At 35.7% G+C, this 27,050-nt stretch overlaps 1 pseudogene; it reads right to left on the bottom strand.

Annotated features, from left to right (window-relative positions):
* Nucleotides 1-15,225: 15,225 nt before the first annotated feature.
* On the bottom strand, nt 15,226-17,160 carry LOC101725102 (F-box/WD repeat-containing protein 1A pseudogene; annotated as a pseudogene).
* Nucleotides 17,161-27,050: the final 9,890 nt, after the last annotated feature.

The following is a 27,050-nucleotide window of genomic DNA, read 5'->3' as shown; positions in this document are numbered from 1 at the left end:
GAGACTCTGTTTCAGAAAGGAGAGAGGAAAAGGGGAAGAAAGAAAGCAGGAGTGAGAGAGAGGGAGGGGGAAAGAGACAGGAAGGAAAAGGAAGAGGAAAAAGAGAAGAGAGAAGAGAAGGGAAGGGAAGAGAGGAAGAGGACATTTCTTGTCATAATTGGTCTTCGTTTTAGAATAGATAATGTTAAAATGTGAACAACAATTGCAAAGCAATAAAAATAATTTTATTCATATTTCTAGAAAAAGACTATTAATATATTGTATATATAACAATAGATAATTGAGTTAGTAATTTTTATATTTTAATTTAAGGAAATGATATTGAGGGGCTAGTAGGCATTGTAAATATAAAGTATCATCTAAACTATACTTTTCTGGCAAAAACAGCCCAGATAATTGTATGATTTTTAATGAATTATGTTTGCATTAACTAAAGTACATGTCTTCACTTGATCTTAGGCAAAAGGCTGAGAAGCGATGAAAGTACATGTCTTCATGGGCAGTTCATTAGGTCCTGCACTTACTGCTAGACAGCATTTTGGGAATTTCCATATTGTTCAATAGGTGTAGTTTGCTGAACTAATTTGTTGATTTTCAATTTTTTGGAAGTTAGTAATAAATAACATAACATAGAAAAAGTAAATTATCTTTCAGAAGTAGAAATTAATGATTTTAATTCATCTGATTATTGATGCTTTATATTAGAGATTTGTGTTACAATTTTTTGCAAAATTTAAATTTGGCATGTTAAAATCTTAAGAATTTTGAATTTTATTACAAACTGATAAGATAAAGAAAATAATTCACATAATTTGCAGAATGATACAAAGTGTTGTATGTTTTGAATTTGTTTTTCTCTATCCCTTCTCTGAAATAACTATAGAAAAGAGAAGAAACTGAGAGGTTAGTTAATAAGACCTCCCACCACCGTCTCCTATTTAGAAGAAACAAAGGTAATTTGCCTATAAGATCAAGAAGACGGCTATAGAAGATCTCTTATTTCTATTCAAATACAATTTTTAAATACCTTGGGCTAATGGAAAAAGGAGCAGACACTAATTATGTCTCAAAGCCCCCATGAGCATTTGTAGGCACCCACAAGGCTGGCAAATATGCATCCTTATTAGAAAAAAGTCCACAAATAAGATATGGGAGAGAAGAACAGGTGGAAACAAGGAAAAAGACTGAGTGGTGACCAATTCTCCATCACCCTATCCTTCCTGGACTAGTCAGTGTCAAACAGCACTTGAATGTTTTTTTACTATTCTTGGATCACATTCAGATTTTCCGTGGGTGAATGTAGATCTCACCATTTGAAGCAAGAATAAAAATTGCTGATTTATGTCAGCTATGTTAGTGCAAGGTGGTTATAATAATGGGCTGTCTTCAACTGGAGAGTTCCACTCGTCTTCCACGTTCATCTAATGTACTATGCTAGGACTGGTACAACTTTACCAGGAGATGATCTGATAATATAATTCAAAAGATTAATAAGAGTCTAGATATGTGGATTTATATAACAGAAAAATTATATTTGTAGATATTTACTATAAAGCAACAATGATGGATGTTCTTCATAGCACACAGAAAAATTAAAAGTTAACTGACAAGGGATTTAATTTCACAGGTTACTATATACTTAATAAATAATCATACAAAATATAGCATGACATTGAAAGATGTTACTAAAATATCTTACAATATAAATTATAGGATAAAAGTGATATTTAAAGGATATAAATTCAGTATATAGTTTGGGAAATCATAAATAATTTTTCTTTTGTTAGAACTTTTTAAAAAATGCATAACAACCAATAACACTTATATAATAGCAACAATACTATTATATCCATCAACTTCATGAGATATTAAAATAATAAATTAGTAGAAAAATACAATTTCTATGAAAATTATAATGTAAATATGTATCATCATTGGTTCTGTCAGGCTTCCCAGGTCTTTTATCAAGAAGCTCTTCTTAAAACTAAATATTAACATAGATGAAAAAAAGATGAGACAGAGTGAACATAGTCAAGACTAGAGTTTATAAACATATGAGCACTTAGCTGAAGCTAGAAATATTTTTATTCACTGCTGCAAACTGATAGGCACTTGATGAGTGTGAGACTGTAGCTTCTGGGACATTTTACCTGTTTCCAGTTCTTTTGTTATACTTTTAATAGATAATATTAGCTGATATTATATTCCAGTGCCAGATAAATATTAATGTGACATCCATCCACACCCAATAAAGTAGGTCATGTTCTCCCATGGTATCTATTTGTTGTTCTTTCTGATTTATTGGACTCAATAAATTTATGGGGCTGAGGAACTGATTGGTTTGGCATTACTGGTGTTGCTCTCTGCTTTCCAGTTATTTGTTGTCATTTCACAGTCATGGAATCTAAGATGACCCAAAGAATTCTGCCTCCTCACCCAGTCACTTCAATTCCTCTGCCAAATCCACTCCCACATATCAACAGAAACAAATATCATTTGAAATCTCAACCATGCCTTTTTGGTGGGATCCAAAAAATATCTGAATAGTAAAATTCTCATATGAGTAAGGTCTCTTTAATGTCTACCAGGTTTGGCAGGATTATACCTCTTAGTGCCTCATCAGGGTGCTTGTGAATATTAAGTAGGACCTTATGCAATAAGCTAAATTTTATTAGTCATATTTACTTACCTTAAAAACCAAAATTATATCTCTCAATTGTTTTGAGAACAGCTGCAGCTAGCCTATCTATCCCTTTGGGTATTCTCAGACTTGGGTTCTATTTTCTCAACTCATTGGAACAATTTAGACCCTGGCTACCACATTGCTGTATTGCAGCAAACAAATTATTCAAAGCATATTATTATGATGATTCACCGCAGAGAAGGAATTTCAGATTTAGAAAATTTCCAATGCTGTAAGGATTGGAAAACCTTAAAACTGTGTCATAACTAATTTTACAGAAGATAAAAATTTAGAATGGAGAGTTCAGTCTGAAACACTAATTAGTTTTTGACTAAGTTGATTCTTTGAAAAGTGTAGAGTAGATGGGATCTACTAATATGGGATCTAAAAATATGAAAAAGGAAATAAATTTGTTTCTGGATAAGGAGTCCAGATTCCTTTCGCTACCAGGATTTGGATGTCAATTTTATAGTTAATAGATGTGTCAGGAGTGTCTGATAGTTATAGCTTAAAATTGTAAACTGTAGAGTAATGTATTTCACTTTGATTTTTAACATCACTGCCCATTTATTCTTTTCTTGAATTGTACTTGTCAGTTTAGCTTAGGGATCAGCCAACTTTTTTTGCAAAGGGTCAAGAAGTAAATATTTTAATTTGGGGGGCATAAGGTCTACTGTTCCTCAGTGCTGCCATTGTAGCCCAAGAGCAGCCAGAGACAATACCTAAACAGTGTCTGTCAGTTAAGTTTTCATTTCCAGAAACAGGAGGTGGGCAGATTTACATAGCAAAACAAAATTTACACCCTTTGTTTAGGTATGCAGATCAGGAATCTATGCTGTTAAGAACTTAATTTTTGTTGTATTTTCAAAAACAGGCCAAACTTTTAAAATTAATTATGTTGTAGATGAACTTGATTCATGTATTTCAAACCTGTAAAAGATTAATGAAAAATTCTGTGTTTTTGAGGTTTTTTAAAACTCAACTCTCGTTTTGCTTAATATGTAAGTAATTTGGAAAACAGTGGGTTTATTCATGTGTCCCTACATGCTGTGAATAGTCAATGATCACTTTCTTCTCCCATGAAGTACCTAGTAATTTTATGGGTTCTTTTTGCTGCCATGTAAAACCTGAGTTTCATGTAGTAAGCTGTCTCTTAAGGTGTCTGTTGAACCTATTCACACAATGTTGTAGATTATTAAATTCACAGAATGTTGTAAATTTTTAAATTCTAATGCCCTGAATCATAACAAAAAATTTTTTAACAATAGACAATTAGGAATTTTCTTCTGTTAGGAGGTACTCTAGGCAAAGGGGATTCCCCTGGTCTATCTGCCTGAATGTCTTCTCCTAAGCCTTTTGTTAGAAGGCAAATACATAAATAAAATATATAAATAAAATATATAAAATAAATCTGGTTATTTTCTTTATTCTACAAGCACATATAGTATTTGTAAACTTAATTTTTAGACTTTTTTTAGGTTAACTAGTTTCCTAGATCTATCCTGACTTTCAGATTTTGCTATATTTTTCTTTTTAATTTCTTTGAAATTTTTTATTTCTGTTAGAATACCAGTCTATAACATTATATGGAAACATCATAGAATCTCAGAGCTAAAATATGCTTAAAATTTATCAACTTCCTCTCTTTGTTGATATCGTATTGTGGATATTGTACACATTTTAAATAATTTTTTCTTTTCTTTTTTTTTTTTTTGGTACCAGGGACTGAACTCAGGACCTTGCTCTTGCAAGGCAGGCATGTTGCCACTGAGCTAAATCCCTGGCCCTAAACAATTTTTTCTTATCAACACAAGTGAACATTTTGCAATCATGTCACTGTTAGTAAATAATAGGCAGAGCAGAGATTCAGCACTTACTGAATTCTATAATGAAGCAATTTAAAATAAAACTGTTATTTACTAAAAACAGGTTATTCATTGCTATTGAATATTCTATTTCCTTTCATTCTGTGTAGTAATAACGGATTACTCTGAGGTGACACGGGCACCCACTTTCTGAGTTTATTAAAGTCTAACACAGCAGTAAAGTTCTCTTCATATCAAATGTAGAGAATGTTGTTTGAGAAGAAAATAAAAGGAAAAAAGTAAAAAAGAAGGAAAGAAGGAAAGAAAAAGAAAGAAAGAAAGAAAGAAAAAAAAGAAAAAGGAAAGAAAGAGAAAGCACATATCAACATATTATTAAGCTGTGGTTTTGTTGATCTTTACAAAGTACTATAAATTTTTTATTTATAGTTTTCTGTATACTCTGATAATGAAGATAAAACAAATCGTTGGCCAACTGAGAGACAGAAGGAGTAGGGAAAACCACACTCTATAAAGTAAATATTTCATAAGAGCAAATTTTCATTATCTCCTTACTCACATTCTATTTATGTCCAATAGTGTGATTTTTTTGAGTAATATGGGACATTCCATTACCTGCATATAATTTCAAAACAATACCAAACTAAGTTTACATTGCAAAAAAAATGTGAATATTCCAAACAGTGACAATGATCAAAATAGTCCTCCCCCTCTTTTTTTGTCTAACCACTAGGAATTGGCAAACTATGGTCTATAGGCCAAATCCAGACTATTACATTATACAATTAGATTTTTAGAAATTTGAAACAAATTGTGGAGTTTTGTTCTCTCTTATTATAGAAATAACTTCATAATACCTTTAGTTTCGGTTGTTCACACAGAAAGCCTAAAATATTTACTATCTGGCTCTTCAAGGAACTTTGCTGACAATTACATAAATAAGTATCATGGTAAATATTTTATTTTTAATGTAAAATATACATATACATCACATATATACATATATAGAAAAAGCTTGAGATTTATAAGGTTCAATCAGTATATTACTATATTAATATTTTATACCATTGTATTTTGAAAATATAGCTATACAGAAGGCCTTGCTACTTGGATCAGTTTCCAGAGTAAGTTTCAGTAATATTTATGTTACCCTCAAATACCAGCAGTACATCCCATTCTGTGGTATTACATAGTTTCATATTTAAATATCTGAAAACAACAACAGCATATTAATTGTAAAGACAAAGAAATAGACCTTTAGTTATTTCAATTTTGACATGCTAATTGAGCACAAAATTAATAGAATTAGCTGTGAATAATGAAAGACAAATTTAAAATATTTTCTTTGATGATTGATCATGCACAAAAGTTAGACGCATTAGTCATTTGAAAATAAAATGTAAAGAAATGAGTATTTATATAAAAAAGACAAAAGTTTGATGAATGCCAAGAGAAGTTATAATGTCAGAAGAAACACAGGAGACAAATTTGATTGTTGCCATTGTTTTCAGCAAAAACTAATAGGTATTAAAAAGCAGATCAAATAATCTCAGTTTTTGCTATCATTTAGCTTTTTGGTCTGATTTTTGTAGAAAAAGAAACTTTGGAAGATTTTACAAAGTATAGATGAGATTTATGATGAATTTTCTGACAAAGACATTGTGCTGATTTTTAAAAAAATTTTATTTTATTGGTACATTTTAGGTATACAATATAATGACATTCATCATGGAAATTTGCACCTTTACATAATCTCTCTTGGTTCTTATTTTTCTCCCATTCCCCTGCCCTCCCTTCATCCTCTCCGTCCCTTCCTATTTACAAAGACTTTGTTTCGATTTTTTCATTTTCTCATATTAATTCCATTCCCTTCTTTCCTTTCCTCTACCATTATGCTGATTTTTTAAAAATCCTGAAGTCATTTGAAAGTTTCTAGAATCAATCTCAATGAACTAAGTCCTTTATTGAAAATCCAAATTCTGGAATTTGATATGAAATGGAATTTTTATTAATTTCTACTCAACTTATCCTTTAATAATTTTCCTATTTGTATATCTGTTGCTTCATAGTTTTTCAAAATTAACAATAAAACCTATTTTCTTTCTCCCTTACGTGGTATATGATTAGACAGTTTAACAAAATCTGGCTATGTTTTCTACTAAACATGATATGAGAAAAAGATCCATATTTATCAAATCATTGGTTAGCATAATACTGTTAATATTTATTATTGTAGCAGACTGTTGTGGTCTGAATGTGTTACATCTGGAATTAAGGTGTTGAAACTTAATGGTCAGTGTGAGAACATTAACCATTAGGGTCTTTAAGAAGGAATGAAGCAATGAGGGCTCTCCTTGGTGAGGGTTTAGGGCCTTTATAAAAAAGGCTTCAGATAGCATTTTTATCTAGTTCTTCTGTTCTTTCTGGCATGTGAGGACACAGTGTTCCTCCCCTCTGGGTGATGTAGCTGTAAAGCATCATCTTGGAAGTATTGATGGCAACTACGTGCAGTGTGTGATCCTGCATTGCAGAAGAGAAAAAAAAAAGAGAACATTAGGTAAAAATCCAGTTAAAATTAAATGAAGTTTTAGTATTTTATCATTTTTGATAGTCTATTTTGACAGTTATGTTTATATATAATTATGTAAACAATTTGTTAATATTATATCAATGTAGGTAAAATACATATGAATTTCCTAATTTTGTAGCTGTCTGGATATACAAAATTATCTCAAAATAAAAAGTTGAAAAATACAATAAAAAAGATAAGAACTGCATATATATGTAGTTTATATATACATATACATATATATGTATTTTAAAAGAAGCTATTGAGTGAACAAAAGAAGTTGTCATATAAATATAGAAGAGTTTATACTGATAGCTAATATTACATATTAATATTTGGATACATATCTATATGGTAAAAGGGGACAGGTAAATTATGGCCTCGTTATGATTAATAACAATTTAGGTAATACTTCTAAATGCAAAGGAGGAAAATGGGATCTGAGAGTTGTTCTGGGGATTTTAATTTTACGTATAATGTTTTATTTCCTTTAAAAAATGAAGTAGATATGGCAAATTTTAAGATTTTATGAATTGGAGTGGTAGATACATGTGCTAAGTCCTTTAAGCTTGAATTAGTCTGAATACAATATCAAAAGAAAAATAATGGATAAAATAAGGTCCTTTCAATAAAGAATAAAAAACTTGGCTAGATTGTATATGATGATGGACAGCATTTTGAAAGTTCTAACTTTTAATTCTAGTGTTTTATAATAAAAATCTTAGACTAGTAATATAGATTTGATTTTTGACTTTTTCCTTTGAATTTTATACCAAATACTAAAATTTTGATTTCAAGTATGTATATGTATTCATAAATATAAAATTTTTAGCTCTATATTCACTTATTTAGAATAGAAGTCACACATTCTTGTCTTATGGGTGAAACTTGTCCCATACAGTGTTTTGTTTGACCCATCTGGCGTTTTTTATAAAACTCAGCCAACATGTAAAATTGAGATATTCAACTTAGAAATATAGATTTCCAACTTCTTGTTAAAAAAAAAATAAGAGGTTGACAGCACTGGCTCCATGTTCTAGTTTGGTCAAAACAAGCAGGGTTGGCCCCATGTGGACAAGACTGAGTGCTGGATGCACTGGAGCCCCAGCTTTATTACCAAATGTCCACTTCTCTTTCTCATTTAATGTCTTGCTTTACTGCTTGGCCCAGGGACTTTGGAGTTTAAGATTTCTACCTTCAAATGTGAAACATTTACTCTTCTTCCTTTGGAAAAATTTGAAAGTGACTGTGTGTGTGTGTGTGTGTGTGTGTGTGTGTGTGTGTGTTGGTAGTTAGAAAAATGTAATCTATGTCTTTCTTTCCGAGTTGATTTTCACAAATGGTCTAAATTCATTGGCCTCACTAATACAGATGTGAAACTTGTTTTACAAAGATTTACTTTTGCAAAACCAATCAAAGCTAACAATACTTAAAGACAGTTAAAATGATCAGCTAAACCGCCAATTGGATATAAAAATATAGTATTATATAATTTATCAAAAGATGGGTCACATTTTTATCTCTTCCTCATTTTTTGTTCTTTATATTCTAATTATTAACATATTAAAGTATTATACATTGAGACCTTTTTAATGGAAACTATGGTCTCTGGCCTGTTAATTAAATATTATACAAATTTAGTAGGCACATTCTGCTAAAAGAACATGTTCTATATAATTTATGGTTAAATTCTGATTTTATCACTGATTTATAATTGTTTTTATGTTGACAGGAATGTATTACTCTCATAAATCTTTGTTCATTATGATGCAAAACTTCAAGAGTTTTGGTCTTGACAAAGCCAAAAATAGCCTCAAAGCTATGATTTATTTGCTTCTTTCTCTTTTTTCTGCTTATTTCTTTACTTTATGTTCACTTCATTTTTTTTTTTTTTTGATTACTCTAAGGAGCCCTGTAACTGTGGTCATATGGACATAATGTGAGTGGCAGTTACAAAAGCTAGGTTACTGTTGTGTCGATAATGTCTTGTGACCCCCACTTTGAGTTCAGAGATCTTTGGAAAAGTTGCTGAATTTAAAGTTTAAGTGTAGGGTCAGCAAATGAGAAGACAGCACTAAGAATGGACAAGGTCCTGGAATTTTCGCTCACTGTCTATCTTTGAGAAACCTCATTACCTTATGTATCCTTTTCCAAGTCTCATCTGTTTTCTAACTTCTAGTGTAAAGACCCCTAGTTCTTATTTTTCAGATTTTGTTCCTGGCTTTCTCCCAGGCTTATCCTAGATTCTAATTCAGATTTCACACCATGGTTAAGCTACCTATTTCTTATTCTTAACTTACACACTTTGATGACATGAATTCTTTCCACAATAAACCAAATGGAGGAAGTATTCTTTCCTGTGTAATGAAGAACTCTAGGCCACCAGAGCCTAGTTGTAGGAACAGTTGTAGGAACAGGAAGTGAAAAATGTGCATGGGTTTCTAGGGGTAATTGTGCACGGTGCTACTTTCATTTCCACCCTTGATTTCTGGACCTATTAATCATGGCTCATGGAGGAAGTATGCCATATCGTGTGTGCTACATATAGTGTATGGTGTCATATGTTAGCCAGATGGCAATACCTGCCTGGAAGTTATTTCCACCTAGTGGGCACTGTAACTTAATTTTCAAACAATCACAGTCACTTGTTCTATCGAGTCATCTGATTTGGGATGATGGGGAACATGACAAGGATAGCAAATTCTATAAGCATGTGTCCATTGTCACATTTCTCTTGTTATGAAGTGAGTTACTTGATCATAAGCAATGCCGTGTGAAATATGATGGATAAGGCATTCTGCAAGTCCAAGATGGAAGTTTTGACAAAAGGCTTGCATGCAGGGTAAGCAAATATAAATCCAGAGTAAATACCTGTTCCAATAAACAAAATTTTGCTCCTCCCATGATGGTAACTGTCAATTAGAATTGCCTTGCTTTCACCTAGTTGGCTTATAACCCAAGGGAATGGTGCAGTATTAGGGGTTCAAAGTAGATTTTTTCTGCCAGATGATTGGACACACAGTAGTGCCATTGTCAGGTTGTCAGTGTAAGTCCATGTTGCCAAACTTGTGTATGGCCTCCGTCACTGCCACCATGACTAGTTTGTCCATGAACTTATTGGGTGATGACAAAGGTGACTAAGGAAAGAGGTTGACTGCTATCAACCCAAAAGGCATCCTATTTTATTAAAATTCTTCTCTGTTAGGTAGTTTATCGCAGTCACCCTTTGGTAAGTAAGCATTTTTATGGAACATGAATACCTTCACATTTTTCTTTCATTTAGAGAGATCTATTTGTGTACCTCTTCATCAGATTTCTTTGTTATCAATTTTATGATCATATTTGCAGCTGGGCATGGTGGAGCATGGCTGTAATCCTAGCACTCAAGAAGCTGAGGCAAGAGGACCATACATAGCGAGTTCAAGGCCAGCCTGAATGCATAGCAAGACTCTGTCTCAGGGAAAAAAAAAAAAAAAGACAATCGTGATTATTCCAAGATAAATGCAAAATCAAATGCACTGACCAAAATTAAGCCAACTGGGACAATTTCACTTCACAACTGTCCTTCAGTGACATGTCAAGGAGAGGCTGTAGAGGTTCTCCTAGGTAGTGGCTGCACATATGTAGAAGTATGTATAAACCTGAGTCTTCTATTCCTCTGTCAGTTGATCTTAGGGGACTATTCATAAGGTCATAGATGCAGTCTGGGAAAGAAGGCAATGTAGCAGGAGAAGGGATCATAGATATTTGGATCATGTCTTAGTTACTTTTCTCACTGCTGAGATAAAATACCAGACACCCAAATTAAGAAGGAAAGTTTTATTGTAGCTCGCAGTCTGTAGAGGTTTCAGTCCATAGTCAGCTGGCTCCAAGGGAGGGTAGCATGGCAGAGGGACATTACAGAGGAGAAACAGTCCATGGCATGGTAGTGCAAGCAGAGGGAGCAACCAGCAATCAGCAAGTGAAGGCAGCAGCCCACTTACTGTCCTAGAACAAGTAGCATGCACACCCAGGGTGGGGTGCCCTTAATCGCAGCATCACATAACCTAGATCCAGCCCCTCCAAAAGCCCTATCTATGACAGCATGAAACTTTGGGAGGGGGCATTTAGATATAAACCATAACAGGCCATATTTTCATTTAATGTGTGTTCTGTTCAGGTCAGGTCAGATCATGTATATAACCACTACCATTTGATAGAGTATTGATGTGTATGCCCAATTTGATGGCTTGATAGGTCAGATAACACCTACTACATTTAAGGCAGTTTCGGTCCCATAATAACTTGGTGGCCTATAGTTAAGCACTTAGTTTTTACTGAGGTCCAGTAACAAGCCAAGAGCTCTCTCTCTAAAAAGTTTTCTATGGAGGAGAAAGGGAAGAAGGGAAAGAAAAAAATATGAGAAAAGAAAAAAAAATGGAAATGAAGTTTATGTAAATAGGGAAATGTGGAGGGGTTGAAGGGTGCACAGGCAATGGGGAAAAAAAATAAGAACTAAGATACATCATGTACAAGTACAAGCACCAAATGATAAATGTAAATGTATTGTATACCTAAAATGTACCAATAAAAGAATAAATAAATGAATAAATAAAAATAAAATAAAATTGACACAGAAAGCATAAACCCAACCATAACTATTATGCTCCTAATATTGTGGGAAGAATTGCAATATTCAATAATAAAATATACAAGAATACCATAGTAATTTTAGCTTTCATGCTTGAATAAATGAATTAGTGAATGAAAAAAAAAGTTATCTATGGAGGATGACAAAGCCTTGCTCCAAAATTCAAAGGCCTTACTTAGCTATGATTTTCTGGTGGAGGCTGCCAAAAGCTTAAAACATTTTTACCTGCCCTTGTCATCTCCCTCAACAGAACTGTTGGGTCCATAAGTCATATAGTCCAAGTAGCAGAGTACCTTGCATAGCAGAGCCTTTGGTTGTTTGGGGCCCCACTAAAAGGTAGCAGCTCTTTGGTTTTCTAAGTAAGTGGGTTTATGTAACAACCCCAAGTGAGAACTATAGCAAACATTGCCTCCAAAATAAAAACAGGGTCATTGGCGACTGAACCTCCTTCGTAATTGTAGGCCAGATGAAATAATTTATCCTTCATCTTAAGAAGGGACATCTCAATTTGTCCCACACTACGAGGCCCTAATAAATATCACAAAGATATAGATATACCTGCATTTTAGTCAGATACATTTCCTATATTTAGACATGTAAATGTATTACCAATATGTCTAAAATAGCAGCAACATTTCTATCACTAGATCTAACCAGCATAATGTTATCAACCATTAAAGACATTAAAAAGGAGAACATCAATCATAGTATTTATAGTTCTGACCTGAAAGCAAAATGTAAAACCAAGATACCAATAATTGTACCAATTTTTAGAGCTTTAAGTAATCAAGAAATATGGTTGGGTTTTGAGTCCCAATTAGCATCTTTCATATTAATTGTACAGAAGTAGGTATCAAAAATTCAATTGAAGTACAAACTTCTTAAAAGCAAAACTTTGTGTTGTCTAGTTAAGCTTCAAGTCATTTGAATTCTGAGATAAATTATTGACCTAAATGGTGAGATTACACAAATTTATCAGAAGGTGTTAAGGAGTTTGTCCTACCTGTCTTTCCTGTGAAGAAATACTCCTCTGAACTGCAATTGTACTTTTACTCAGGGGTAAACTATTGAAAATTATGTTCTTGATATTAGCCAGAAGGCTGAGAAATGACAGAGAAAATTGTAAATGTTGGAATAGGTATGCTGGAATTACAAGCAAATTATCTATTAGGTAATTTTCCCTTATTCAAATTGGTGAAAAAATAAGGAATTTTACTTTTTTGAATTATAGTATTTAATATTCATGGTAACTTTTTTTTTAGTTGACCCACTTTTCCACTTTCTTTTTTAAAATTAATTTTATTGGTACATTTTGTCTATACAATGTAATGACATTCATCATTGGAAATTTGCACCTTTTCATAATCTCTCTTGGCTCTTATTTTTTCCCCATTCCCCTGCCCTCCCCTCAACCCCTGCATCCCTTCCTAATTAAAAATACTTTGTTTCCATTTTTTCATTTTCTCATACTAACTCCATTCCATTCTTTCCTTTTCCCTACCTGTCCCACTGCCCTTTGCCCTTTGCCCCTTTTCTTCCTATTTCACATTATCTATTATACCTTTTAGTCCTTATTTACACTTTCAGTTTCTCACACGAGAGAAACTATTCGGTATTTACACATGTGTGTCCTATTTGTTTCACTTAAGAGTATCGCCTCAATATGCACCCATTTAGCTATAAATGTCTCTAATTTCTCATTTTTATGGCTGAGTAGTACTCCATTTAATAAAAACACCACAATTTCTTGATCCAGTCTCCAGTTGATGGGCAATTGGGCTGCTTCCAAGTTTTAGCTATTACAAATTGTGCTGCTATGAATATGGGTGCACATATATCACTGTGGTATGATTCTTTTAATTCTTTGGGGAAGATCCCCAGCATGGGAATAGCTGGGTCAAATGGGACTTCCAGTCCTAGTTCTTTGAGGTATCTCCATACTGATTTCCACAGTGGTTGCACCAGTCTACACTCCCACCAGCAGTGGAATAGTGTTTGCTTTCCCCACTGCCCCGCCAGCATTTGTTATGGGTTGATTTCATGATAGAAGCCATTCTTTCTGGGGTGAGGTGGAATCATTTGTATCTCTCAAATGACCAGCGAAGGTGAACATTTTTTCATATGTTTATTTGCTATTTCTACTTCTTTGTCTGAGAAATGTCTGTTCATTTCAGATGCCCATTTTGGGATTGGGTCTTTAAATTTGGGAGGTCTGTTTTTTTAAGTTTTTATACATTCTAGATAGTAGACCTTTGTTTGAGGAACAGCTGGTGAAGATTTTTTCCCACATTGTGGGTTGTCTCTTCACACTATTGGTGGTTTCTCTTTCTGTGCAGAAGCTTTTTAATAAGAAGAGATCCCACTTGTTGATTGTTTGTGCTAGTTCATGGGCAACTGAGGTTTTAGTCATGAAATCTTTTCCTACACCAATGTCTTCAAGAGTTCTACCTAACCTCTTTTCCAGCCGGTTCAGCATTTCTGTTCCAATATTTATATCTTTAATCTATTTTGATTTTAGTTGAGTGCATGGTGAGAGATATAGGTCTAGTTTTAATCTTTGACAAATTGAAACCCCATTTTTCCAGCACCATTTATTAAAGTGGTGATCTTTCCTCCAGTGAGTATGTTTGATTCCTTTGTTGAAGATGAGGTGGCTGAGTGTGTCTGGCATTGTTTCTGCATCTTCTAATAATATGTTCCTCTGGTCCTCAGGTCTGTTTCTTTGCCAGGACCATGCTGTTTTGTTTTTTGTGTGTTTTTTGTGTGTTTTTTTTTGAAGTACAATGCTTTTTATTACACGTCTAATTGTTAATGAGAGGAAGCGCAATCAGCAACTCCTTTCCACACTCTACATGGAATCCAGGAGACTGCTGAGTCCAGAAAGATGCAGCCACTGATGGAGCCCAGGGTGGGGGACGAAGAAGAGGAGGAGGAGCCTTGAATGTGACAAGGGCATGACATCCGAGAATCCACTGCAGCCTTAGGGTTGCCGGCCCGGCCCCAAAGGCTGGCCCGATTGTGACTGCACGCGTGCCTCCTCCAGATGGGCAGCTTCTGGTGGACCCGCCCCGTGCTGACTGGAGTACACTCGTCACACAGCTGCTCGGGCTGAGGCCTTCGGGGGGAGGGGCGGCAGCAGTGGAGTCAGAGGCTCAGGTCTCAGGGTGTGCATTCGCCTTCTCTTCCTCCCTCCGAGGCGGTCAGGGGCCGCCCGTCTCCTCTGCTCTGGCCAGGCGCCGGGCCTGCAGTCAGCAAGGCTACACTGGGCTCTGCCTGCCCGGAAGCTGCATCCTCCTGGCCCTAGAAGTGGGCTATATGGGGAAATTAGTTCTTCTGCTGAACAGCAAAGCAAGAGAGATTCTGCCCAAACACTAAATGTATTTATGACCCATCTCTGTCTGGAACCCAGTGGAGGAGAAGCGGGTGGGGGGGGGTGCAAGTCCCCGTCATTCACGAGGGACAGAAGACATCTTCCGATAGCAGCATGAAGCAGCTGGCCATGCCGAGCAGACTGTCCTGGTCAGCTGCAGCCCAACTGTGTCCCACCAGGACCCTCGAAGCCCTGCCCCTCCCAGGTCCTGGATTCCAGGCAGGAGGAGTTCATTGTTGCTGTGTTGCTTGTCCTGGTCTTTGCAGACACATTAAATACTGCAACTTTAATGAGTCCTGGGCCAGCACGAGCCCGGTGGAGGTTTATCTGGAGATGTAGGTGTACGTTCTCGACGGGGAGTGGGGGCGCTCAGCTTGGGTGGCTGGGTCATCGAGGAAGTCCCAGATGAGGATGGTGTTATCGTGCGAATTGCTGACGATCTGGAATTCATCAAACCGGAGTCGGAAAACTCTTCCAGAATGCTCCACAAGGGTCCGCAGGCAGAGAGTCCCTGCAGGAGCACTGGGGTCCAAAGCAGCCAAAAGATCCCACACTTTAATTTTTCCATCATAGGCCCCACTGACTATCCTCTTGTTAGCAAATCAGATGCATCGCACCAGTTCCTCATGGCCTTCTAACACTCGTAAACATGCACCACATTCTATGTCCCATAATCTGATTGTGTTGTCAGATGAGCCACTCACCACCAGCCTGTCTCTGTACTGCAAACAGGCGATGGCTCATTTGTGTCCATTTAGGGTCCTTACAAATTCACAAGTACTTGTGTTCCATACCTTTATAGTTCTATCCCCAGATGCAGAAACAATGTACTTGTCATCAAAGTCTACGACTTTGACAGCGGCTCAGTGTCCGACCAGAACCCTCCGGAGGGTGATGTCAGTTGGGGAGGCCATATCCCATACAGCAATGGAACGATCTTTGGAGCAGGTCACCATCATGCCATTATTGAAACGCAGGTGCAGAACTGCTTCACAATGGTGAATCAATGTGTTAAGAATTTCACCTGTATTCACATCCCATACCCTGACTGTGGAATCTGATGATCCAGTTACAATGACCCTCTCATCGTATTGGAGACACAGGACAGAACCTGTGTGGCCTGTGAGAATTCGCTTGCATTCCAATGTGCTTTTATCCCAGATCTTGATTGTATTGTCTCGAAGGCTGCTTACAATTTTCTGGTCATCATACTGTAAACAGTAAACTCCTTTGCTTGTTTCGCTTCTGCAGTGGATTCTCTGTAAGCTGTGTCTTCCACACCTCCAGTTGGATTCTATGGTCTCAATGTCCTGTATAATTTTAGGGTAAAGTGCTCTATAGAAAGAGTTGGGAGGAGCACTGCCATCAGGAGGTTTGTTTTTGAATAAATACTGTCCCCACCCTCTTAGCTCTGCCAGGCCCCTCCACAGGGAATCTGTCCTGACCATCCTCTCAATGAGCTTCTTCCATAACATGCCATCCGACGTCACTCAGTACCACTCTTTGCACACAAGTTCAGCAGCACACAGTGATGTGGCATCCAAGTATGACAGAATGTTCTCAGCAATGTGATCCAAACCCCGAGCTGGCAGAGCAGTGATGAAATCCCTCTGCAACATAGGCTTCAGGTAGGAGTTTATGTGTCCGTGCTGGTAATGACACATTTGGGATATAAGATGCTCCACAAACTCCACTTGGTCAGACTCTGACCACTGCTCAAAATACTTGACACACAGCTCTTTTTCTTTCTCATAGCTTGCTAAGGGTTTCCTCTGCTTGGACACAATCATACTGGAAGTGCCATTGGCAAGTTTTGTTTTGGCCACACAATTTTCAGTCTTCATAGCAGTACTTGCTAGACATACTGTTTCTTGGTTTAAGCAGAGTCTGGCACAGCTATTGTACGTCTGTCTAAGTGAATTCTTCTCTGGTATTATCTTCCTAGGGGGTTCGCCATTATTACAGTCTTCTCTCTCTGAGGAATTCATGTACTTGAGCGCCTTCTCCTGCAGCACCACCTCGGCGGGGTCCATAGTCGCCGGGGCGGCCGGGCCGCTCTCCGCCGGGCCACCCTAAGGTGCCGGGGAGCAGCCGCGCCGCCCTCCTGCTTCCCCACCCTCCTCCCTCTCCGCCCTCCTCCCTCTCCCCATGCTGTTTTTATCACTGTAGATTTGTAGTATAGTTTCAAATTGGGGGTTGTGATACCCCCTGCCATATCTCTGTTGCCTAGAATTGTTTGTGCTCTTCTAGGTCTCTTCTTGTTCCAAATGAATTTTTGGATTGTTTTCTCAAGGTCCATAAAGTATGCTGTTGGGATTTCAATTGGGATTGCATTGAATCTATTTAGCAGTTTTGGAAGTATGGCCATTTTCACTATGTTGATCCTTCCTACCCAGGAGCAAGGGATATCTTTCCATTTTCTGATATCTTCTTCAATCCCTTTTTTTTCCAGAATGCTATAGTTTTCCAAGAAGAAGTCTTTGATTTCTTTTGTTAGGGTGATTCCTAGGTATTTCAGTTTTTTGGATGCTATTGTGAAAGGAATTGTTTGCCCTATTTCTCTCTCAGAGAGTCTATCATTCTTGTAGAGGAAAGCTATTGATTTTTGTGTGCTGACCTTGAATCCAGTTCCTTTACTGAATTTGGTCACTAAGTCTAGAAGGCTTTTGGTGGAGTTCTTGGGGTCATCTATTTAGAGTATCATATCATCTGGAGATAATGACAATTTGACTTCTTAATTTCTTATCTTTATTCCTTTTCTTTCTCTTGTCTACTTGCTGTGCCTAATATTTCCAAAACTATATTGAACAGGAGTGGTGATAGTGGACATCCTTGTCTTGTTCCTGAATTTAGTGCGAAGGATTTCAGTTTTTGACCATTTAGCATGATATTGGTTGTTGGGTTTTCATAGATGGATTTTATCAGATTGAGGTAGAGACTGTCTATTCCAGTGTTTTGTAAGGTTTTTATCCTAAATGTGTGTTGGATTTTATGATCATATGTTTTTTGTCCTTGGCTTTATTGATATAGTATATTACATTCATTGATTTGTGTATGCTGAACCGTCCCTACATTCCTAGGATGAATCCCACTTGGTCAGGGTGTATGATCTTCTTGATGAACTTCTGCATTCTATTTGCCAGTATCTTATTAAGGATTTTTGCATCTTTGTTCATTAGTGAGATTGGCCTATAGTACTCTTTTTTACTTATGTCTTTCTCTGCTTTTGGGATCAAGGTGATACTTGATTCCAGGAATGAATTTGGGAGTACTGCTTCCCTTTCAATTTCATTAAAGAGTTTAAACAGTAGTGGCAGTAGTTCCTCTCTTAATGTCTTGTAGAATTCAGCAGTGAAGCCATCTGAACCTGGGCTTTTCTTAGTTCGTAAGTTTTTAAGTATGTTTTCAATTTCATTGATTGATATTGGGTTGTTTAGAATTTTTAGGTCTTCTTCTTTCAACTTTGGTAATTTACATATATCTAGAAATCTGTCCATTTCTTCTGTGTTGTCCATCTTATTGGCGTACAGGTTCTGGAAGCAGGTATTGATGATCCTCTGGATTTCTGCTGAGTCTGTTGTAATTTCATCCCTTTCGTTCCTAATTGCATGGATTTCGGCCTTTTCTTTCCTTTTTCTCATAAGGTTGGCTAAGGGTTTGTCAATTTTGTTTATTCTTTCGAAGTACCAACTCTTTACTTCATTGATTTTTTTGTGTTGTTATCTTAGTCTCCATTTCATTGCTTTCTGCTCTGATCTTTATAATTTCCTCCCTTGTTTGAGCTTTGGCTTTGTTCTGCTCTCCTTTTTCTAGAAGCTTGAGGTTCAGCATCAGGTTGTTTAATTAGGCTCACTCTCTTTTCCTAATATGAGTATTCACTGCTATGAATTTCCATCTTAATACTGCTTTCATTGTGTCCCATAGATTCTGATATGCTGTATTGTCACTGTCATTTAACTGTAGGAACTGTCTGATTTTTTCTTTAATTTCCCCTATAACCCATTGGTAATTCAGAAGTGTGTTGTTTGTTTTCCATGTGTTTATGAAATTCTTGCAGTTTCTTTTGCTATTGATCAATTTCATTGCACTGCAGGCTGATAATATACAGGGGATAACTTCAATTCCTTTGCACTTACTTAAACATGTTCTATGTGTGAGTATGTGGTCTATTTTGGAGAATGACCCATGTGCAGCTGAAAACCATGTGTATTCTGATTTTGTGTGGTGGAACACTCTGTAAACATCTCTTAAATTCATTTGTTTAAAGGTTGCTTGAGTTCTAATATTTCATTACTTTTTTTGTCTAGTTGATCTATCTATTTGTGACTGCAGGGTATTGAGGTCCCTCATTATTATTGTATTAGTGCATATATGACTTTTCATGTCCATTAGTATTTGTTTTATATAGTTGGTTGCACTAGTGTTTGGTACATTTATGTTTATGATTGTCATCTCTTCCTATTGGATTGTTCCCTTTACAAGGTGTAGTGTCCTTCTTTGTCTCTCTTTATCAGTGTTAGTTTGAAATCCACTTGATCTGTAAAGAGGATGGCTACTCCTACTTTTTTTTGGTTTTCTGTTGCATGGAATATTGTTTTCTACTCTTTAACTTTCAGTCTATGAGTTTCTTTTTTAATTAAGTGTATGTAGCATATTGTTGGATCTTGCTTCTTGACCCATTCTGCCAGTCTATTTCTTTTGACTGGTGAATTGAGACCATTAACATTGATGGTTATAATTGATGCGTATTGACTTATCATTGTCATGACTTTTTTTTTTTTGATTCTCCACCTTTTCGTTTAGTTTCTTGTTGTTCCCGATGGATTCATTCTGCTGAACTTGGTGGGGTTGTGATCCTCCTCACCTTTTTCTAGGATATTGTCTAAAATTTTTGGAGTGCTGGTTTGGTATTCATGAAGATTCTAATGTGCACTTTGTCATGAAAGTATCTTATTTCTCTATCAATTTTGAAAGATAGTTTTGCAGAGTACATCAATCTGGGTTGAAGGCTGTTTTCCTTTAGGGCTTGAAATAAGTCACTCTATCTAACCTCTTCTTGCCTTGAGGGTTTGCATTGAGAAGTCTGCTGTGATTCTGATAGGCTTTCCTTTGTATGTGATTTGTTTCTTTTCTCTAACTGCTTGTAGAATATTGTTCTTCTGTTGGGTTTCCGGAATCTTAACTATTATATGCCTATGTGTAGATTTTTTTGATCAAGGCTAGTTGGAGTCCTATATGCCTCACTTGTATCTGTATGCCAGGTTCTTTTTCCCTATTTGGGAAGTTTTCTGTCATCACTTCTGTGAACAGTTTTTTAATGTCTTCTGCACTCTCTCCTGCTTCTTCATTGACTGATCAGTCTTGTGTTAGTCTTCTTTGCATCATCTTGAAGCTGCTGGATTGATTTCTTGTGGTCCCTTACAATTTTAAAGCAATTTTTCTTTTGTTGGTCACTAATTGCAATGTTATCTTCTATATCTGAAATTCTATCTTCACATTGGCTCATTCTGTGGCATAGACTTTTAATGGAGTTTTTAATCTCCTGGAAATGTGTTTGCATCTGTTTTATGGATTCCATTTGTTTCCTATGTTGGGATTCCATCATGTTCCTCAGCTCCTCTATTTTTTTTTTTAATTTGTGTCCTCTCTAGATTTATTAATCATTCTTGCACTATGGGCACAATCTCTGTTGTTATCTGAGAAATTATTTCTGATTTCAATTTTTTCCAGATTCTCTTTTGTTGCCAGTTCAGGGAGTCCAGGTGGTTGAGTATCAGATTGTTCCATCTCGTTTTCCTTTGGAGTTACCTTTGGCAATCTGGAAGTATGGTTTTGAGACTTGTGTATGTGTCTTCTCATTTCAGTGGGCGGGTGGGGGGGCGATGTGTGTGCTGCTGACGCCTACACAGCTCACCTCCTAAGCACTGAGGTTGGTGGTAAGGTGGGCCAGAAGGTTTACCTCCTCTAAGCTGGGGACAGCTCTGCTCCTCAGCACTGGGGACAGTGGTACAGTGGCTTGGAAGGTGAGATCTGCCACAGAGACTATCAAAGGAACCAAATTCAGAGGCTGGGAGTGGGGGTGGTGACGGTGCCAGCTGTCACTAGTCGAACAGTACCTGAGAGGAGGGAAGAGGATGAAAGAAAAACACAACCTCTGAGGAAAAGAAAAAGGAGAGAGAGGTGGAGGGGAGACCCCTCTTCCCACTTTATTGCCTTTTATATACCTTTTCCACAACCCCCAACCCCTCCTCTGCACATAATTCGGCGACTAATTATTTTCCAGGGAAAAGGTCAAATGTATCTTTACAACTCCGGGAATAACGTTCCCTTGCACTGCAGACATTCGAACTCTTTCTATTTAACCACTCTCGTTACAAGTAACCATCCTTGTTTTTGTGCCAGCTGCATATCCAGGATTCATTATGTTCTCAAGAGACTCAGAGGTCTCTCAAGGTTATTTCAACCTTTCGCTCTCCACAGGGTGGCACTTTTCCACTTTCATCAAATGATAAAGGTATTATTAAGGCTCTATTAAATTGATTTACTTCACTGGACTAAAATAATGGTGAAAATATACTTAAGGCTTTGCTTTTGTCGTTAATTGGTGAAAAATAATCTAGAAATGTAGGCAAACTATCTTCATGATTAGAGCTACAGTCAGCATAAACGTGGTGCTAAATTTGTGACACAATATTACACTATGATATAGATCATTAGATTTTGAAAGAAACTATATTCATAAACTTCAGAAGCCAATTCATTTTTAGAACTTTATGTTGTAAATTATAACTGTCTTAAGTGGTTTTAAAAGAAATAACTGCTTTCTTGCTACTGTATCTTAAGAATGATAGTATTCATTTATGTTAATGTATTTTGTGTCTTTATTTGGACAACTAATTTAACATATAGTCATTGAACAATACAGATTTAAGAGTCATAGGCATGCAAAAACTATGAGAAAAATTCTCCAAATGTTTTTCATCTTTGAATCTTCACAGTGCCTCATTGAATTCGTTATTTATTTGTCTGTTTATTTTTATTTATTTATTCTTATCAATTTCTTCCTGGCACAAATATCTTGAACAGGCTTACAAATAAAACAAAGCAGAAACAGCATTGGTATTAATTTGGGTCTATTTGTTCTCATAGACTCTAATAACATGACCATTTCTTCCATAGCTTGTATTTCTGTTTCTCTTTGACAGCAAAAAATGTATTTTTAATGCAGTCTGACATCATTTTTTCATGGATCATGCTTTTGGCATGGTTTCACTTTTTAAGTGTTCATTATCTTTGATAATTTATTCCAAGCCTTTCCCAGATATTTTAGATAGTATTGCTCTTTCGTGTCCTTTCTGTTACATGTTTCTTACATTTCAGTTTCTGTGTATTTTTATTATATGGAAGTAAGGAGAAAATATTTTTATTTTATTATCTGTTACTAATTTTGATAAAGATAGAGGAGGAAAGTTGAAGCTGGGAAAATGTTTTCTGATATTCTTGAGAATCACCTTAGCCTTATTCAGTTCCCTTCTGCCTCTGATAAAATGGAAAATAATGAGTTGATTGAATAATATACATTTTCAATAACTCTGCATGATACAAATTTGATTCATGATTCTTAAAATTTTTCCTATCAGTTCCATGCAGTGCTACTTAGTTAGTGTCCTTGAATTCCACTCAGTGCTTATCACCTGCATGTCAATGTGCTGTCAGTCACACACCTGTTGATTCCAGCAGATTCTTTTGGGAGGACTCTGGTTGGGCTGCCAGCCTGCAGTTTGCTCACCTCTATCAAACCTCCTTAGGCTCTGGTCCCATGTGAAGCTTCTAGCAACTTTCCACTGTGCACATAGATGACTGTTTAAAGTGTGATAAAGTTGCAAAGCAACGCTATAAATGATGTGTGTAGAAAATCTTAATCTAGAATAATGCATCGATAAACATGGAATGAATTTCAGAAAAAATATATTTGTGAAGGAAAGAAAGATTGTGTTGAAATAAAATCCTATTTAGTTTAAAGCCTAGAAAGGATGACTAAAGTCCAGGAAGAAACAGCCCCAGGATAGCCCAGGAGACCTGGGATCATTCTACCTCCTGGAATATTTCCTAGTTGTTATTTGGGAGAGAGCGATTGCTTACTGTATGAATTATTTTAATTCTTTTGGAAATGATTGTTAGTTTTGAAGAAGTTGAACATTCTTTAGCAGTATGAAGTAAATGAGAAATGTCTGAGTTCCAGCTACTGAATAAATCCTTAGAGACAACCCCCCCCCCCCACCAGCAATTACAACAACTGGGAAGTTTGGCTCAACAATTTTATTTCTGGGTTAAATTAAAAGGTTCATATTATCCATGGCAAGCAAAGATCTGTTTCTAATAACCTTCATTTAAACATGTGGCTTGATAATAATGAAATGAATAAATGGGTAAGTCTAGGACAATGATTTGTATACAGTTGACATTCTTTAAATTGCATTTATTTAGTTTTTACAACAATAATCATATGCAAAGAGCAATCTCATTAAATATTATTAAAAGTGGGACAAGATTTTATTGTTTTTTTCATGCACAACAGAAGTTCCTTATTATAGTACAGAAGTTCAAATGATAGCAAGATGGTGATGGCATCAACAGACCATCATGGTTAAGTTAAAATATTTGATGCATCTAAACAAAGCTAAATAAAACTTCAATGATGTTTTCTCTATAATTATATTAAGAAAAATTACATATCATAGTGATGTTTTACAAAGACCATATTATACTCTTTTAAATTAGTTTGAAAATATTGTATTTAGGGTTCATGATCATGACTATGAAAAAACATCACTTAGGAAACTTTTCATGTAAGGCTTAAGAAAAAAGTTTAACCAAAACATGAATTTTTCAATGATGAAAATGCATAGACTTTCTTGGAGTAGAAACAATGTTTAGTAAGAATTTTTAGAACTAATTTTCCAGTACAACTTCTTTTTATATAAATTCAAAACGGAAGTCTATAGTTTTGTACATACACATGGAGTGGTTCTAGAACAGAGCACAGATAACTAAGCACCCCCTTGTAAGCTATTTTAATGTTTGAATATGTAATGTTGTAACTGACAAAAATGTATGATGCATGTGTTGCTGCCGTGACTCCACTTGTCTTTTAGACCATTCTCAGAGGCTTGATTGACTCTTATAACAGTGAAGAAGTTGTGCTCTAAAGTCACAGGATCCGTGTTCAAATTTTTACTTTTCTATTCTTTATCTGTTTTGACCAAGGGGAAATTATGTAACTGCTCTGTACTTTATAATACTACCTCCATCATAAGGGAAGTCATTGGGACAATTCCTGAATAGAATAAATATAATTTCTGTCATGCAGTAGCATTTGATTAATGTTGCTGATGATGATATTGATGCAGGTAGCAGTGCTAATGACATATATCATGGTCTTCTGGTTTTCTAGCCTTCCTACTGGTCATTTGTTTTAGTTTCTTTTGCTACTACATCATCACCCTGATATCTTCACATTGCAGTTCTTCAGAGGTCATCTTCCTTACCTATATTCCCTTCCACAGTGAATTCATTTAATCCCATAGCATAATAGTTGTATTGCAAAAACTTTCATGATAAAATCTGCATGTATCTCTGTAAGATTTGTATGACCTTCAATGCCATGGGTTCAATCAACTACAAGACAAAAATATTTGAAAAAATTATATTTGTACACATTGTTTTCCTCTTCATTATTCCATAAACAATACAGTATAACAATTATCTAATTGTATTTGCATTATATTAACTATTATAAGTAATATAGAAATAATTTAGAGTATACAGGAAGATGTACAAAAGTTTTATGCAAATACTGTATCACTGTATATAAGGTAGTTGAGCATCTACAGAGTTTTTAATCTATGATGGTCCTTGAACTCATCCCCAGAGAACACCAGGAAAGGCAATACTTGGAATTTAATGGATATCTCAAATTAAAACTGCCTGAAGCTCAGGTCATTACACTTAGCCCAATCTACAACACCCCAGGGTCTTCCTAAACTCAATTAATACCTACTCTGTCTTGACACTGCTTATAAAACACAATCTTGGAATAACTATTTCTAGTTTTCCTTTCATCCCCGTAGCTAATCCTTCAGCAAGTGCTGTGAAACTTACTCAAAATATACTCAGAAACTGACCAGTTTCACCACCTGTATTGTATTCATCATCATTTCTCCCTTGGATCATGGCAGAAGTCTCCCAAATTCCACAATTGTTTTCTTTCAGTGTTTTCTCTATTCATCAGCCAGAATGGTTCTCTAAGGTCTACTGAAAACTTCCCAAAGGTTTCCCAGTTCATTGAAAGGAATCCAAGACTTTTCCATGAGCCACAAAGCTCACCTCCAGCTCAGTCTTTGTGGTGTTACTTTCCCCATTGTTGGTTCTGCTCTTGTCACCCCCCCACCACTGCCCTTGGCACACTCCACACCAGTTCCAGGCCCACTGCTTTTGATCTTGTCCTCTTTCCTTGAAGACATGTCTGCTGAAGGCATTTAGCTCTCCTTTTCTTTAAGACACTTTCTTCCCCTGAAGTTTCTGCTCTATAAAGTTGATTTTGATGAGAGAGTTATATCTATGAAAGGAGTTTCTAAAACAAAGTTCTGTGACCATAGACAGCCATAAGAGTTGAGAGTAATGGATGGTCCATTAAGCTCTTAATAACTTTTAGAAGTGGGTGAAGTTAACAGTGTTGATCTATTGATTCATATCTACTCTCTCCCCTCATGCTTTTTGTTCTTATGAGAAATTCTATTATTTAAAAATTCAATAGGAAGAATGCCATAGCTGTCAATTGGCAATTCAGTATATGGGTCAGAAAGCCATAAGAGCCAATAGAAAATTTCCCATTTATCAGGTACTACAAAATATTTGATTTTATACAATTAATATATTTTTGCTCTGTAAGAATATGCAGGAAGGGCTAGGTCATTTTAAATGTGCATATACCATACTTGGTAGGATCTGAATACAATTAATTATTTTTTGATAAATTATAAGCATCAAGTTGAGGAGAAAGTAAATTTTTAGCAATTAAGAATTTATGTTCCAGAAGAACACATACTCCCAAGTGTAATTAGTAAAATATATGACCTTCAAATATAAGCAGTCTGCATTTGCTGTTTCACTCTATTTAAAAGTATTTGTTATTCAAAAATACTGATGATCTCAGTGACATTTCACTGAGTACAACAGTAATGAATAATTTTAGTATTGCGCACTTTCAAGATAAATATATTCATTAGATATTTTTATTTTTTGAATGACTTGATAAATTTTTAAACTGTTGCTTATAAAACAGGTATGTGGAAAGAAAAACAGTTGCAGCAAGTATTAGCAATGTTATTGTAAATTAATTGACAATTCAAATATTTTCTTTGTTTATATATATAAAAGTTTGATCTTTGTGGCTTTTACTTTTATAAATTAGCCACATGATTTCAAGAAATTTACAAAAAGCAAATATTTTCTCCATAAAGTAAGAAATATTTAAGGAGAATGGTTCATTTAATTAGGTGAAATAATATTGTCTGATTACTTGTTTCATTTGGAGAATAAAGCAACTTGTAGATAGATCCTAATGCCAGATGATGAGGAAGAATTCACTATGAATAATGAATCAGAGAGAAGTTTAATGTTCCAAAAGGATGTAAATGGGAGATTGGTCTTCAGTACAGAGTAGAGGCCCAATTATTCCATCCAGATAATCGATGACAAGATATTCAGATTTGGAGCTGGATTTATTCCAGGAATACCAGGAGTATTTACAAATTGATCCTAGGAAACAATGCTGGGGAGGGACTGGGTCTGCAATCTGTGCAGTTGAGGAGAGCAAGAAAGTTTCGGCTCCATCTGCCTCAGAAAGCTACTTCATGATCTGGACTTCCTTAAAAGCCTTTGAAGAAATTTAAACATTAGATTCAATAATCAAC

The sequence above is a fragment of the Heterocephalus glaber genome, unplaced genomic scaffold (genome assembly GCF_053883595.1).
Source record: "Heterocephalus glaber isolate CG9 unplaced genomic scaffold, H.glaber_assembly_v1.0 deba00001523, whole genome shotgun sequence".
NCBI lineage: Eukaryota > Metazoa > Chordata > Mammalia > Rodentia > Bathyergidae > Heterocephalus > Heterocephalus glaber.
The sequence above is the reverse complement of the archived record's forward strand: the minus strand, read 5'-3'. Positions and strand labels throughout refer to the sequence as shown.